The 12,541-nt window shown below is 36.8% G+C and overlaps 1 pseudogene; it reads right to left on the bottom strand.

Moving 5' to 3' along the window:
• Positions 1–11,190: 11,190 nt before the first annotated feature.
• LOC109271359 (cofilin-1-like) lies at positions 11,191–12,002 on the bottom strand (annotated as a pseudogene).
• Between the last annotated feature and the right edge of the window lie 539 nt (positions 12,003–12,541).

The raw sequence follows: 12,541 nt of genomic DNA, 5'->3' as shown, positions 1-12,541 counted from the left end.
GTTTATTGCTTCTGAAGTATACATCATAGTCCATCATAGGCATATGTCATATTTAACTTATTATATCAGTATGGATTAGATTATGCTGCGGTAACAAATGACTCCATTAACTTGCCTACAATAAAGATTTATTTCCCAACATGCTACATGTCCATGATCTTCTCCTTGACCTGTCTCTAATTGAAATGTTGACAGTTGTTGCATTTTGTTGACTAAAGTAAGTCATGTGCACAAACTTGACTTTACTGGATGTATGGTAGAAGTCCTTCCCACTCTATATAATTATATAACTATATAACCATGGAACATATATTGCATATAATTATACATTATATTAATATATTAATAATTATTAATTATATGTAATTTATATCTAAACACATAATAACTTCATATAAATAATATCTTATGATACAATTAATGTGTTACTAATAAGGTATTGATGATATTATTGATGTAAATATATTAAATATAATAATGTATTTATATACTTATATAACCAAGTAAACATTGATATATGTATGTATTTTATATAATTATCCATACAATGAATATAATTTATTCCACACCAATTTCTGATGCCACTCCTACTATACACCAAGTTCCTATACCTGCAAAGATCTGTTTCTGGGCTCTCTGCTCTGTTCCACTGAAATCTGTGTTCCATTAACAGGACCTCAGTTTTTAAATTATGATGACTTTGTACTGTCTTACTATCTGGTAAGTCTTATTTTCAAAATTACCTGATATATTTGAGAATATTTACTTTTCCATTTAAATTTTGAATTACTTAAAATTTTCTATTTGATTAGAATCAAAATTGAATTTAAAGATGAAAGGATGATTAATATCTTCACATGTTAAATTGTCCCAGCCACAAATATGGTCTTCAGATGTTCTTTTATGCACTGTTAGAGGTTTTTTTTTCTTTTTTTTTCTGCACTATAGCTTATATGCATCTCTAAATAGGTTAATTCCTAAACAATATTTTTTTAATTTATCAATAATAATTTTAAATTTATCAATAATAATTATAATAATTATAATATAATTATAATTATAATTATAATAAATAATAATTTATTATTTTCTCTCTCCTATTTTATTTCACTCTTTTTGATATTGAGAAGTGGCATTAATTTTGTGGCACATTGTATTCCACAACTTTCCAAATGTTCATATTGGTTTTTGCAGATTATTATTGGTTTTATTGTATTTTCTATGGAAAATTAAATCCTCTGCAAATAATGGCAATTCTAATTTTTTTAAATACATTTTTCTTAATTATAGTATGTGCATTTGTCAGAATCTCCAGTATGTGGACAGACAGTTGAAGTGACAGAGGAATCACTGTCTTAACTTCAAAGGGAATATGAATCTTTAGCATCTTAGTTTCCTGAGAATTCTTTCATCATAAATAAGTGGACAACTTTTTCAAATACTTTTCTGAATCTGGCATGGTTATTTGAATTGTTCTCCTTAAGTATATTGATATGACAAATTATAATAAAATCCATCACAGGTTTTTCTCCTGTGGCTAGTATTTTTCAAATTAGGTTTAGGAACTCTTGCCCACCTAGATTTCCCAGATTTTTTCTTACTGTTTTTTTCCATTGACTTAATGTTTTTGTTTTCCATGTTTTGGTCTTGATAGATCTTCTAAGCTGAGCCATCTTCATATACTTATTTTTGTAAATATTATTCACTTCAGCCTACTTGGTTTGGTCTTGTATTATTTTGTTTAGGATATTTTCAGATATGTTTATGAGTGAAATTATTCTCTTCTTTTCCTCATTTTGTCCCTTATTCAATTCTAGAATCAAGACTGTATTAGCCTCATAAAATGAATTAGATAATTTTCCTATTTTTAAAAAAAATTTCAAGAACAACTTGTATTAGATAAATATTAGCACCCTAATAACATCTGTGTGTGGTTTTTGGGAGAAAGATATTATAATTTCATCTGCACTGTTACTGTTCCCTTTTCTATTTCTTCTTATGTCCATTATTCCATTTTATTTTTTCATTGTCAATTGCATCTTTCAAATGTACTAATACTTTGTAATATTCTTTTACAATAATTAATCTCTTCACATAGATGTAATTATCTCCCCTTTTGTCATTCTTTTTTTTAAATCCCCTCCTGTCCTTCTCCTTTTTCCCCCTCAGTCTTACCAAAGGTTTACCAATCTTTTTAGACTTTTCCAAAAACTGTGCTTTTGTTTTATTAATTTTACCTCTTTTAATCCCCCTCCTTATTTTTACTCTTGTACTTAACTTTACTATTTCTTTTTTTCCTGATTCTTTGTGTTTATTCCAATTTTTTAGCTTCTTTTGTTGCTCACTTGTTTTAAATCATTGCTGTTTCCTCATAAACATGTTCAAAGCTTTAAATTTTTTTTTTTATCAAATACTACTTCACATTCATCTCACAAATTTCCACATGTGGTGTTTTTATTGCCATTGAATTCTAAGTATTTCATCATTTTACCTTCATGGCTTCCTCTCTAACCAGATGATAATTTCATAGTTTGTTTTGTCTGGTTTTAAGTTTCAAGGCATATGGGATTTTAAGCTATTTTTTGGTTACTGATTTCTAATTCTAATGCATTTGTGTCTTGTTACCAGAGAATACAGTCTGTACCACACACATTATTTTGAATGTGTTGAGGCTTTCTTTGTGATCTAGTATAATGGAAGCCGTGATGCGCTGATAAATTGGGCTTTTCAGGGCTGACTCACATATTCCCCAGCTGCTGGGTATATCAGCCGCCTATGACTTCCAGCATGTCTCCCAATGGAAATCACCTTGAGATGCAAGGAAATGTCTCTCTCAAGGTTATAACCCTTCCCTGGTGCAACTTGCAGCCAGTGGAATACGGAGTCCCCTTATCTCTGAAGGTCCTCCCCAACCCAGAGTTTCTGTAAGCGTTGGTTAAGGTTCACTTGCAACTTCATTGTGGGTCAGTTTCCTAACCTGCCACTGTCACCTGTGTACGGGCAAGTCCCTTAGAGTGTGTACATCCTGATAAACATTCTGCATGCAACTCTCCACCTCAGCTGCTGTTTCCAGGGCAGCTCATCTAAGACATCTGTGTAAATTTAATGTTTTTGACAGTGGCAGGTGCGTTAAAGAGAATGAGTATTCTATGTTTATTGGTGTAAAACTCTATAGGTATATTTTATATTGAGCTGATTAATTTTTATCTTGTCATCTTGATGTTTCATTTTTTGAGGACTTGTTAAAATCTTTCAACTACCATGGATATTTTATCTATATCTTCCCATTATAACCTATATTAGAACTATGTGTATTTTGACATTATATTGTTAACTGCATAGGTATTCAGGAGCTTTAGATACTCTTGATCATTATCAGATAGAGTAACTTTCACTGATGCTTGGCATTTTTTGGTAATTTGTTTTTGTCTCCGTTTTTTTTTGTTTTGTTTTGTTTTGGTTTGGTTTGGGTTTTTTTTTTTTTTTTGGTCTGACTTTATAAGTATACCAAACTTTCATTTAGCTGCTATTTGCCTGTTCTGCCTTTTTCTACCTTTTATTTTCAGTCATTCTGTGTACGATACCTCTAAATGTGAGAGAAGGTAATGTATCACAGACATGTTCACCAGGGGAAAGAATGGCTCAGAATGCAAGAAGGCCAGGGATTGCTATCCGCTTTCTCTCCTCCAAGAACGCCAACGGCGTGTCCCCACTTTGCCCTGGGTAGACCATTTCCTTCCCTGTTACTGTAATGGAGCAGGAAGGACAGAGCTTCACCACCCATGGACTATAGAGTAATAACCATCCTGGGGTGAGCAGCCAATGGAATGAACAGTTCAAACTGGACACTTTTGAGAGAGCTTATTAATATTTTAATTAATATTTACACCAGGACAACCAACAGAAACCAGGACTGACCTGGAAAAATTTGCATGTATGGTCACTCTAATTCTTCCCTCACCTCCCACCTCCATCCTATAGGCTAGGTCATTAGAATAATGCTATTAAGAGAGAAATCCAAAAAGATGACACAAAAAAAGTCTAAAATTCCATTCACAACTGAACAAAGCAAAATCTATGTATAGAGAACTCAATATATTGCAAGAAAACGAATAAGTCACAATGCCTCATTAGATATATCCCAGAAAAATCTTTGAACTAGATGAATAAGGAAAAAAATCCACCAAGTATCTGTGCAAAAAAAAAAAACCAAAAAACAAAAAGCAAAAAACAAACAAACAAAACAAAACAAAACAAAAACAGTTAATGTACAAAAAAACAAGAACTATACCTCCTCAGATCCCATCTTAAGATGTTTAATGTCAGAAAACAATGAAGTAATTTACAGAGAATTTGAGAAGGGAAACGATATAAACTTTAGAGACTGCAGTCAGCCAATTTATCTCTTACACATTAATAACAGAAAAAAAGACATTCTCAAATGTAAAAGAACTAAGAATGTGTCACTCACTTAACTCGGGCAAATAGGAAGGCAAAATAGGAAACCCAGAATAAAAAATTCACAGAGTAAAAAAATCCTGGAAGATGTTCCTATGAGACTCTAATAAATCATCAGCATAGTGCCAATGCCAGTGAGTAACTAAGCCTAACACAGCACTGAACCCACAAGAAGTATTTAGAATTCTTTTCACCATAACACTAAAATGAACCTTAAAAGTAAACATTCTCATTTTAGAGGTGCCTGGGTAACTCAATTCGTTAAGCATCCACCTCTAGATTTTGGTTCAGGTCATGATCTCACGGGTCATAGACATTGGGCTTGGGACTGACACAATGGAGCCTGCTTTGGGTTCTCCTTCTCTCCCCCTCTCTGCCTCTCTCTCTCTCAAAGTAAATAAATACAAATTTTTTAACAATTCTCATTTGAAATTATTATCCTGTTCTATGGGAATAATGCTGTGACACTGCACAAAAATTCCCCATTTCTCAGGCAAGTTTACCAACAGGTTCAAAAGTCCACTAAATATGATTGTAGATCTTTATTGAAGAATTTAGGTCAAAAAATCCTACAAAAAATGCCAGAATATTGATGTGACTTTCCTTAGTTATTTAGATAAGACTGACATTTTTCTTCATGATACTTTTCTGTTGTTTAATATAATAGTGAACAACAGTACAGTACTTTGTAAATGAGAAAATAAACTTTATATGAAGAAGAAACAAATGCCCAAAGCCAGATTTCCCAAATAGCATGAATTATTAATTATGAGCTTAGATCACTGTGCCCCTCATGCTCATGATTTTATCTAGTGAAAAGGCAAGAATGTATTTCCAAGCAATACAATATATATGACAGACTATACAAAGTAGAAGGGAAGTTAGAGACCTTTGAGAACAGTGGTTCAAAACCAGCAGCAATTGTGACCTCAGGAATGTATGCAGTGCCTGGAAACATTTCTGGTTGTCATACCTGAGGAGGGGGCAGCCTACTGGCATCTAGTGAGTAGAGGCTAAAGATGCTGCTAAACATCTACAACACACAGGACTGCCCCCTCCTCCCAACAAAGAATTATCCAGCCCCAAATGTCAGTAACGCCAAGGTCGAGAAAACCTGATTAATACAATCCTCTGATTTTATACCTTCGAATACAGGCTCAAAGAAGTTGCAACTCTTGTCCAAGGTTGAACAATTATTATGTGATAAAGAGAGTAAGCAACAAGTGAAACGATTAATACATTGTAAAAAGAGAAAATCACAAGTGATGAGATAAAAATGCAGTGGCTTTTACCCTACAAGCAGAGAGATGGCTATTGTTCACATGGACAGTTTGCATCTCTTCCTAGGGCAAGGGCCCATGAGGTCCCCAAACTGGCAGATTCAGGTTTTTCCTGCTGTCCATCTCTCAGCTAGGCCACCATACAGGCCCCTGAAGTCCATCATGGTGGTTGTTCCTGCTTAAACTTCTGAAAGAGAAGATGCTTGTCCTATAGTTAATGAGAACCTTAAACAGTGTGCAGACTTTTAAAGACTCTACCAGTTGTTTTTTTCATAACATCATCCCTTGTTTCTTGAGAAGACTGACTTCTGTCTGCGGTCTGCCAGGTCATCGGCCCTAAAAGTTCATAGTTTCATTAATTTTCTTTATGTGGATATAGATAAGGCCCAAGCTTTAACCCTCTACTTGCTTTTTATAAGCAAATTTTATCAGGACATTAGATACAGGCAGATATCACTGGGTTGAAGCTATTTGAGGCCACAGTAGTATTTGATTTTTAATTCTCTTAGTGTTATTATTAAACAATTATACATAGCCTCTCAATTGTAGCTATCAGTTTTGAATCAGGTTGCATTTACTCGGGGATTATCGCATCTTGGACACTGAAGCAAATTTTGTGAATGTGCTACCCATAGGGAGGTACCAATTTATTTATTTTTTAATTTTTTTTAACGTTTATTTATTTTTGAGACAGAGAGAGACAGAGCATGAATGGGGGAGGGTCACAGAGAGAGGGAGACACAAAATCTGAAACAGGCTCCAGGCTCTGAGCTGTCGGCACAGAGCCGGACACGGGGCTCGAACCCACAGACCGTGAGATCATGAACTGAGCCGAAGTCAGACGCTTAACCGACCGAGCCACCCAGGCACCCCGGGAGGTACCAATTTAAAGAGGCTTTAAGGAGAACATAAACTAATACGGTCAAGAGAAAACCCAGGAAAATAATGCCAAGTCCCAACAAAGATAAAACAAGAAATAGGAGATGTAGCAATGAAGTGAGATCAGATGTTTTAAGAGCAGGACAAAGCTAAATTCAGGTCTAAAACCATGAATAGGTTAAGAATTCTTCTTTTTTCCTTTTTTTTTAATGTTTATTATTTATTTTGAGAGGGGGGGAGAGAGAGCACACAAGCAGTGTAGGGGCAGGGAGAGAATCCCAAGCTAGCTCTGCACTGTCAGTGTGGAGCCCGACACGGGGCTCCATGTCACGAACTGTGAGATGATGACCTGAGCAGAAATCAAGAGTTAGCCGCTTAACCGACTGAGCCATATGGGTGCCCCATCTTCTGTTTTCTTTTTATGGTGCTTTTTCTATGTCACTGGAGGGGAAAAATGAATTTTCCTAAAGGGACTGTACAGAGCTCAATAATTATGATTCTGTTTATTTATTTTTTCTTAGAGAGACAGAGAGAGAGACCAGGGAAAGGACAGGGGCAGACAGACAGGGAGAGAGAGAATCCCAAGCAGGCCCTGCACTGTCAGCACAGACCCTGATGTGGGGTTCGAACCCACAAACTGTGAGATCATGACTTGAGCCAAAACCAAGAGTTGGATGCTTAGCCTGAGCCACCCAGGCACCCCATGGTTTCAGTTTATTTTTAACAAAAATTTTAAATGCCAAAGTTTGAGAAGGGGCCCCAGATTTCTTTGGTCCAGGATCCAAAATAAGGGAGCTCTCAGGTGAAACAAGGGCCTGAACTACATCCCAGACTCTACAAGGAAGTAGAGATTACAGCAAGTATGTCAGAATGGAGGTAAGTGTGAAACAGACATGGATTCTAAAAGAGTAAGCCAACATGACTCCTACATATTCAAGCAACTCAGCTGCTTTGAATCCAAGCCTGAGTCAATGTAAAGGTCAAATTTGAGAGGATGGATAAAAATAGTGGGATGGGCAGCTCAGGTTGCAAAATTTCAGAGTTTAGTTCCATGTAAAACAAATAGGGAGACGAGAGTGTCATAGTAGAAAGCATGTGTGTTTTGGAGCAGAACAGATCTGGGATTCAACGCCTGCATTCTTCCCCTAATCATTCCTTACCTCTCCTTTATTTCCATATTTCTCATCTGTGTCATGGAGATATTAATGCAAATCTTGCTGATAGTTGTATTGATTAGATGCCTAGTAGAGTAACTGGACCAATAAATAAGTTGTTTTGTTATTGTTATTGTTAATACTTATTATATCCTACCTCGTGCTTAGGGTTCACATAGTTAGCTTCCAATCACATATGCCTTGCCACATACTTTTCACTATGTGTCCTGAACCTTTTCCTAAATTGGTACTGACCACAATGTTTATTATCATGCTTCACTAGCCCTTCTACAGCTTGATGCCTGTTCTAGTCCCCCTAAGATACTCAATTCATTCTTCCCCTTAGCCATGCTTTAATCTATCCTCCTTGGCTCTGTGTATTTCCAGGCAACTCTAAAGGTGATGACCTTCCCAGCTTGACCTAGGCCCCAAAGCTACAGTGACCATACATCCTACCATATCTAAAACAGTCTGCATTGACGTGTTTGACTTCCCATCCAGGTTAGTTTTTGTTTCATGTTTCTCATCTTGTATGAAGTTTCATTATTAATAACTGTAATTAATAATAATTATTATTATAATTTTATATTTTAATATAAATATTTATGTTTTATTTATATTTAAATATTTTAATATTTATATTTAATATTATTAATTAATAATAATTAATAATAAGAATATGCTAGAATGGATTTGGCAGACTCCCCTCCACTAACTGCTCCCAATTTCTGCCATGGTCTCTCCCGGCAGTGTATGAGCCACATGGACAATTAACAGAATACTCACTATAGTAGGAAGATAAATTTGAAATATGACTAGTGACAATCCCTCTCTGGTTTCATGATCTTTCTCAGGAACTCCATTTCAAGGACAGCTGTTCCTAAAACAAAGGAACCTCAGACTCAAGACACCAGGGAAAGCTAACTCCTCTGGATTGAGGTACCAGTGGACAATTATTTGATTCTGTGATACCTCTCAGCTACTGGAGACATTAGTCACTTTTCCTGCGCCACAGCATACAAAGTGTAAAAATCCATCAGACCACCAGCTAGTGGGGTTAGTGGCAATCAAAAGATATGTACAAATATAATTCTGTATTCTGAAATTCTATAAGGGCATTTTAATATAGCTTGACTTTTGAAGAGTCTTTTAATGGAGCTCTTATTTTCAATTCAATATATTTATATTCTGTGCAAAATTGGAATAAACCTGAGAAGGCTTTCTGTGCTAAACATCTAATTTTGATGCAACTTGCAAAAAACAATCATAAACAGAGAAAACTAATTGTATGATTTTGTCTTGTAAAAATATGTAAGGTGAAATATGAATAAAGACACAAAGACAGTACAGTGAAAATATTTGAGTGGAACTACTTACACATTTCAATACAAAACAAAACTTGAATTGAGAATATACTTCATCTAGAACCATTTTCTCTGAGCCTACCCAGTACCTCTGTACACAGGAGAGATTTTTTTTTTCCAGTTAAAAACATGAGCCACCAAAGGAAAGTCAATTGAAGATGTCAGCACTTTCAAATTTATTAACCCAAAGCTTTTATCAAAGCTTTAATAAGACTATATTAAAATACATTTTTCAGAAAAATATCAGTGACACAATCCTAAAGATAGGTACATCCAAGAAACTGATTAAAGTATGTGAAAATATACTAAGAATAATTGTTATGTTTATCTTATTTTTTATTGCTAGCCAACATAATGAAGGGTAGGGCAATATCTATTTATTTGCTTTAACTTTTAGGAATATCTGTTATTTTTATTTTTTAATTTATTTTTGAAAATAGTTTGAAGATAGTCTAAGCATATTAAGAACAATTAGGAGGTAATAAACAAATAGTTTTAAAATATCTAATTAGTTTTAGAGCATCCTTACATTCTTAGAAATGTCTTGCTTTTTGGACAATATATGGTTAACTTGTCTAAGGTGACCCTTTTTGGGTCACCCTCTTCCTATCAATTAGGTTCATCCAATAGACAAAAAAACCCCAAAAAACCCACCTATACATAAGCAGCTTACAAAGAGGGGGAGAAGGAAGGGCAGGAGAAGGGGAGAGGGAAGGAGAGGGTAGGGAAAGAGGGGAGAGGAAGAGAACAAGGAGGGAAAAGACATCAGTCTCTGGGGGGAAAAGTGCCAAAAGTTTACCAAGGTCTGCTACACCATTTCAAATTTTCCATTTGATCATTTCCCTACAATTTTTTTTTTAAATTGAAGTATAATTTACATACAGTCTAATGTAAAACCTGTTGTACATCCTGCTCTTGTGCTGCTCTTTATATACACCACATGACCACTGCCCACATCAAGATTTATACCATGTCCATCTTCTAGAAAGTCCCCTCCTGCCTATTCCCCTCAATGTGGCTACTACTAAATCATCCAGAAGTAGTCACTATGCTAATTTCTATCAACATAGATTAATTTTGTTTGTTCTTTAAATTCAAAACACATAACCATACAGTAGGGACTCTTGTGTATGACCTATTTCAAAATCATTTCTGATAGTTGACCACATTGTGTTTTTTCTTTTTTGTTACTTCACAGTAACCTGTTGTCATTATCCATTCATTCTCTTGTTGCTAAGTATGTAGGTTGTTTTCATCTTAGGATTGTTACAATTAAAGCTACTGTGTACATTTTGTACAAGTCTTTTTATGAACACATCAGCTTTTTACTTTTTATCTAGGAGTGGCATGGCTAGGTTATTAGGTGAGTGCACATTTAACTTTATTAGAAAGTTTTCCAAAATATTAGAGCTATTGTATAGTTTCAAGAGCAATACGTAAGAGTTTCACTTGCCCCAACATTTGGTATCGTTAGCTTTTGTTTTTGTTTTGTTTTTAATTTTTCGCCATTCGTGGGGCACCTGGGTGGCTCAGTCAGTTAAGTGTCCAACTTCGGCTCAGGTCAGAATCTCATAGTTCATGAGTTCCAGCCCCATGTCTGGCTCTGTGCTGACAGCTCAGAGCCTGGAGCCTGCTTCGGATTCTGTGTCTCCCTCTCTGCTCCTCTGCCACTCGTGCTCTGTCTCTGTCTCTCTCTCAAAAATAAATAAACATTGAAAAAAATTTTAATTTTTTGCCATTCTGATTCAAGTGCAGTGATATTGTGTGTGTGTGTGTGTGTGTGTGTGTGTGTGTACGTGGTTTTTGTTTTTTAATTGAAGGTCCCTTACTGGTCCTGCCTCCATGAGTGGTGAAGACCAGGGGCAAAGGGAGGTGAACCAGCAGTGCAAGGAGGAGTCATCTCCACAACATTCCATTTATACACAGAACTAAACTGACAAGCACAGACTCCAGACTCACTATTGCAGTTAGAAGTTGGCAGCACGGGAAAAGGGAGGAACAGGTGGGGAATGGGGTATCGTTAAAAAAAATACAGCCCCCCTCCCAAACTGGGGTGCCTGGGGGGAACTTGGTCTGCTTCAACCCAAGAGGAATCAGAACTGTTTGGGAAGGCCAGAACCGTCAGGGATGGAGGAAGGAGGAAGGTCCAGGGGGTGGGGGGACTGTTTGGCAACTGGGGTGAAGGGATTGCCCTCCCCCTGTTGGGATCCCCCCAGCCCCTCCGGTCTGGCAGGAAGGGGGCAGCCTGCAACCCCACGGGCAGGTCTGGGGCTGCCAGATGCTCCAGGCAGGGGGCTGGAAGGGGCTCACAAAGGAGATGAGGCGCTGCCCCCCAGTTTCTCGGCCAGAGTGCACTGGTCCTTGACCTCCTCGTAGCAATTTGCTTGTAATTCACCCTTGATCCCTGTCAGCTTCTTCTTGATGGCGTCCTTGGAGCTGGCATAAATCACTTTGCTCTTAAGGGGTGCACATTCAGGTGCCCGGAAGATAAACACCAGGTCCTCCTTCTTCTCTCCTTGGTCTGGTAGGGGGCATCACAGAGGGCATAGCGGCAGTCCTTGTCTGGCAGCAACTTGACAAAGGTGGCATAGGGGTCGTCTACGGTCTGGCCCACATCACTCACCTGGATCTCCTTGCCCTCCTCCAGGATGATGTTCTTCTTGTCCTTGCTCAGGCAGAAGAATACCGCCTTCTTGTGCTTCTTCACCTCCTCTGGTGTTGAGGAATTATGAACCTTCATGTCATCGAAGACTTTGATGACACGATCAGAGACTGCCACACCAGGGGCCATGTTTCCGGAAGCAAAAGGGAGATAGCAAGGACAGTCAGAAAAGACGAGAGCCACTGCAGCTGCTGCTGGGATCCCACTGAACCGATATTGTGGTTTTAATTTGCACTTTCTTGTGAGTAATGGTATCAAACATTTTCTTCACATGCTTATGGGCCATTTGGATATCTTCCTTTTTAAGTGTCTATTCAAGTCTTCAGCTATGGGTGTAGGGATGATGTCTTTTTCTCACTGATCCATCAGAATTGTATATTTTTTAAGGATATGAGAGCTTTGTCATGTATTATGTAATATACATGTATTATGAATTATATTATGAATATTTCTCTCCCATCTATTTGCTCCCTCTTTTACTGGTGCTTTGTGATGAGTAGTTTTTAACTTTGATAAAGCCCAATTTATCATTTCTTTGTTGTTGTTGTTGTTGCTTAATGCTTAATATCTTCACCTACACTAAGGTCACAAAGACATCCTCCAAAGTTTTCCTGCAATGTTTCAAAACCACAGTCCAATGTTTTCCCTCAGCCCTCACATTCAGATCTATGATCTAGCTCATATTAACTTTTGTATACAGTGTGAGGTAGGTGTCAATGTTCACTTCTTTTTCCATTGGACATC

The sequence above is a fragment of the Panthera pardus genome, unplaced genomic scaffold (genome assembly GCF_024362965.1).
Source record: "Panthera pardus isolate Hobbes unplaced genomic scaffold, ASM2436296v1 HiC_scaffold_12, whole genome shotgun sequence".
NCBI lineage: Eukaryota > Metazoa > Chordata > Mammalia > Carnivora > Felidae > Panthera > Panthera pardus.
This window is presented reverse-complemented; position numbering and strand designations above follow the sequence as displayed.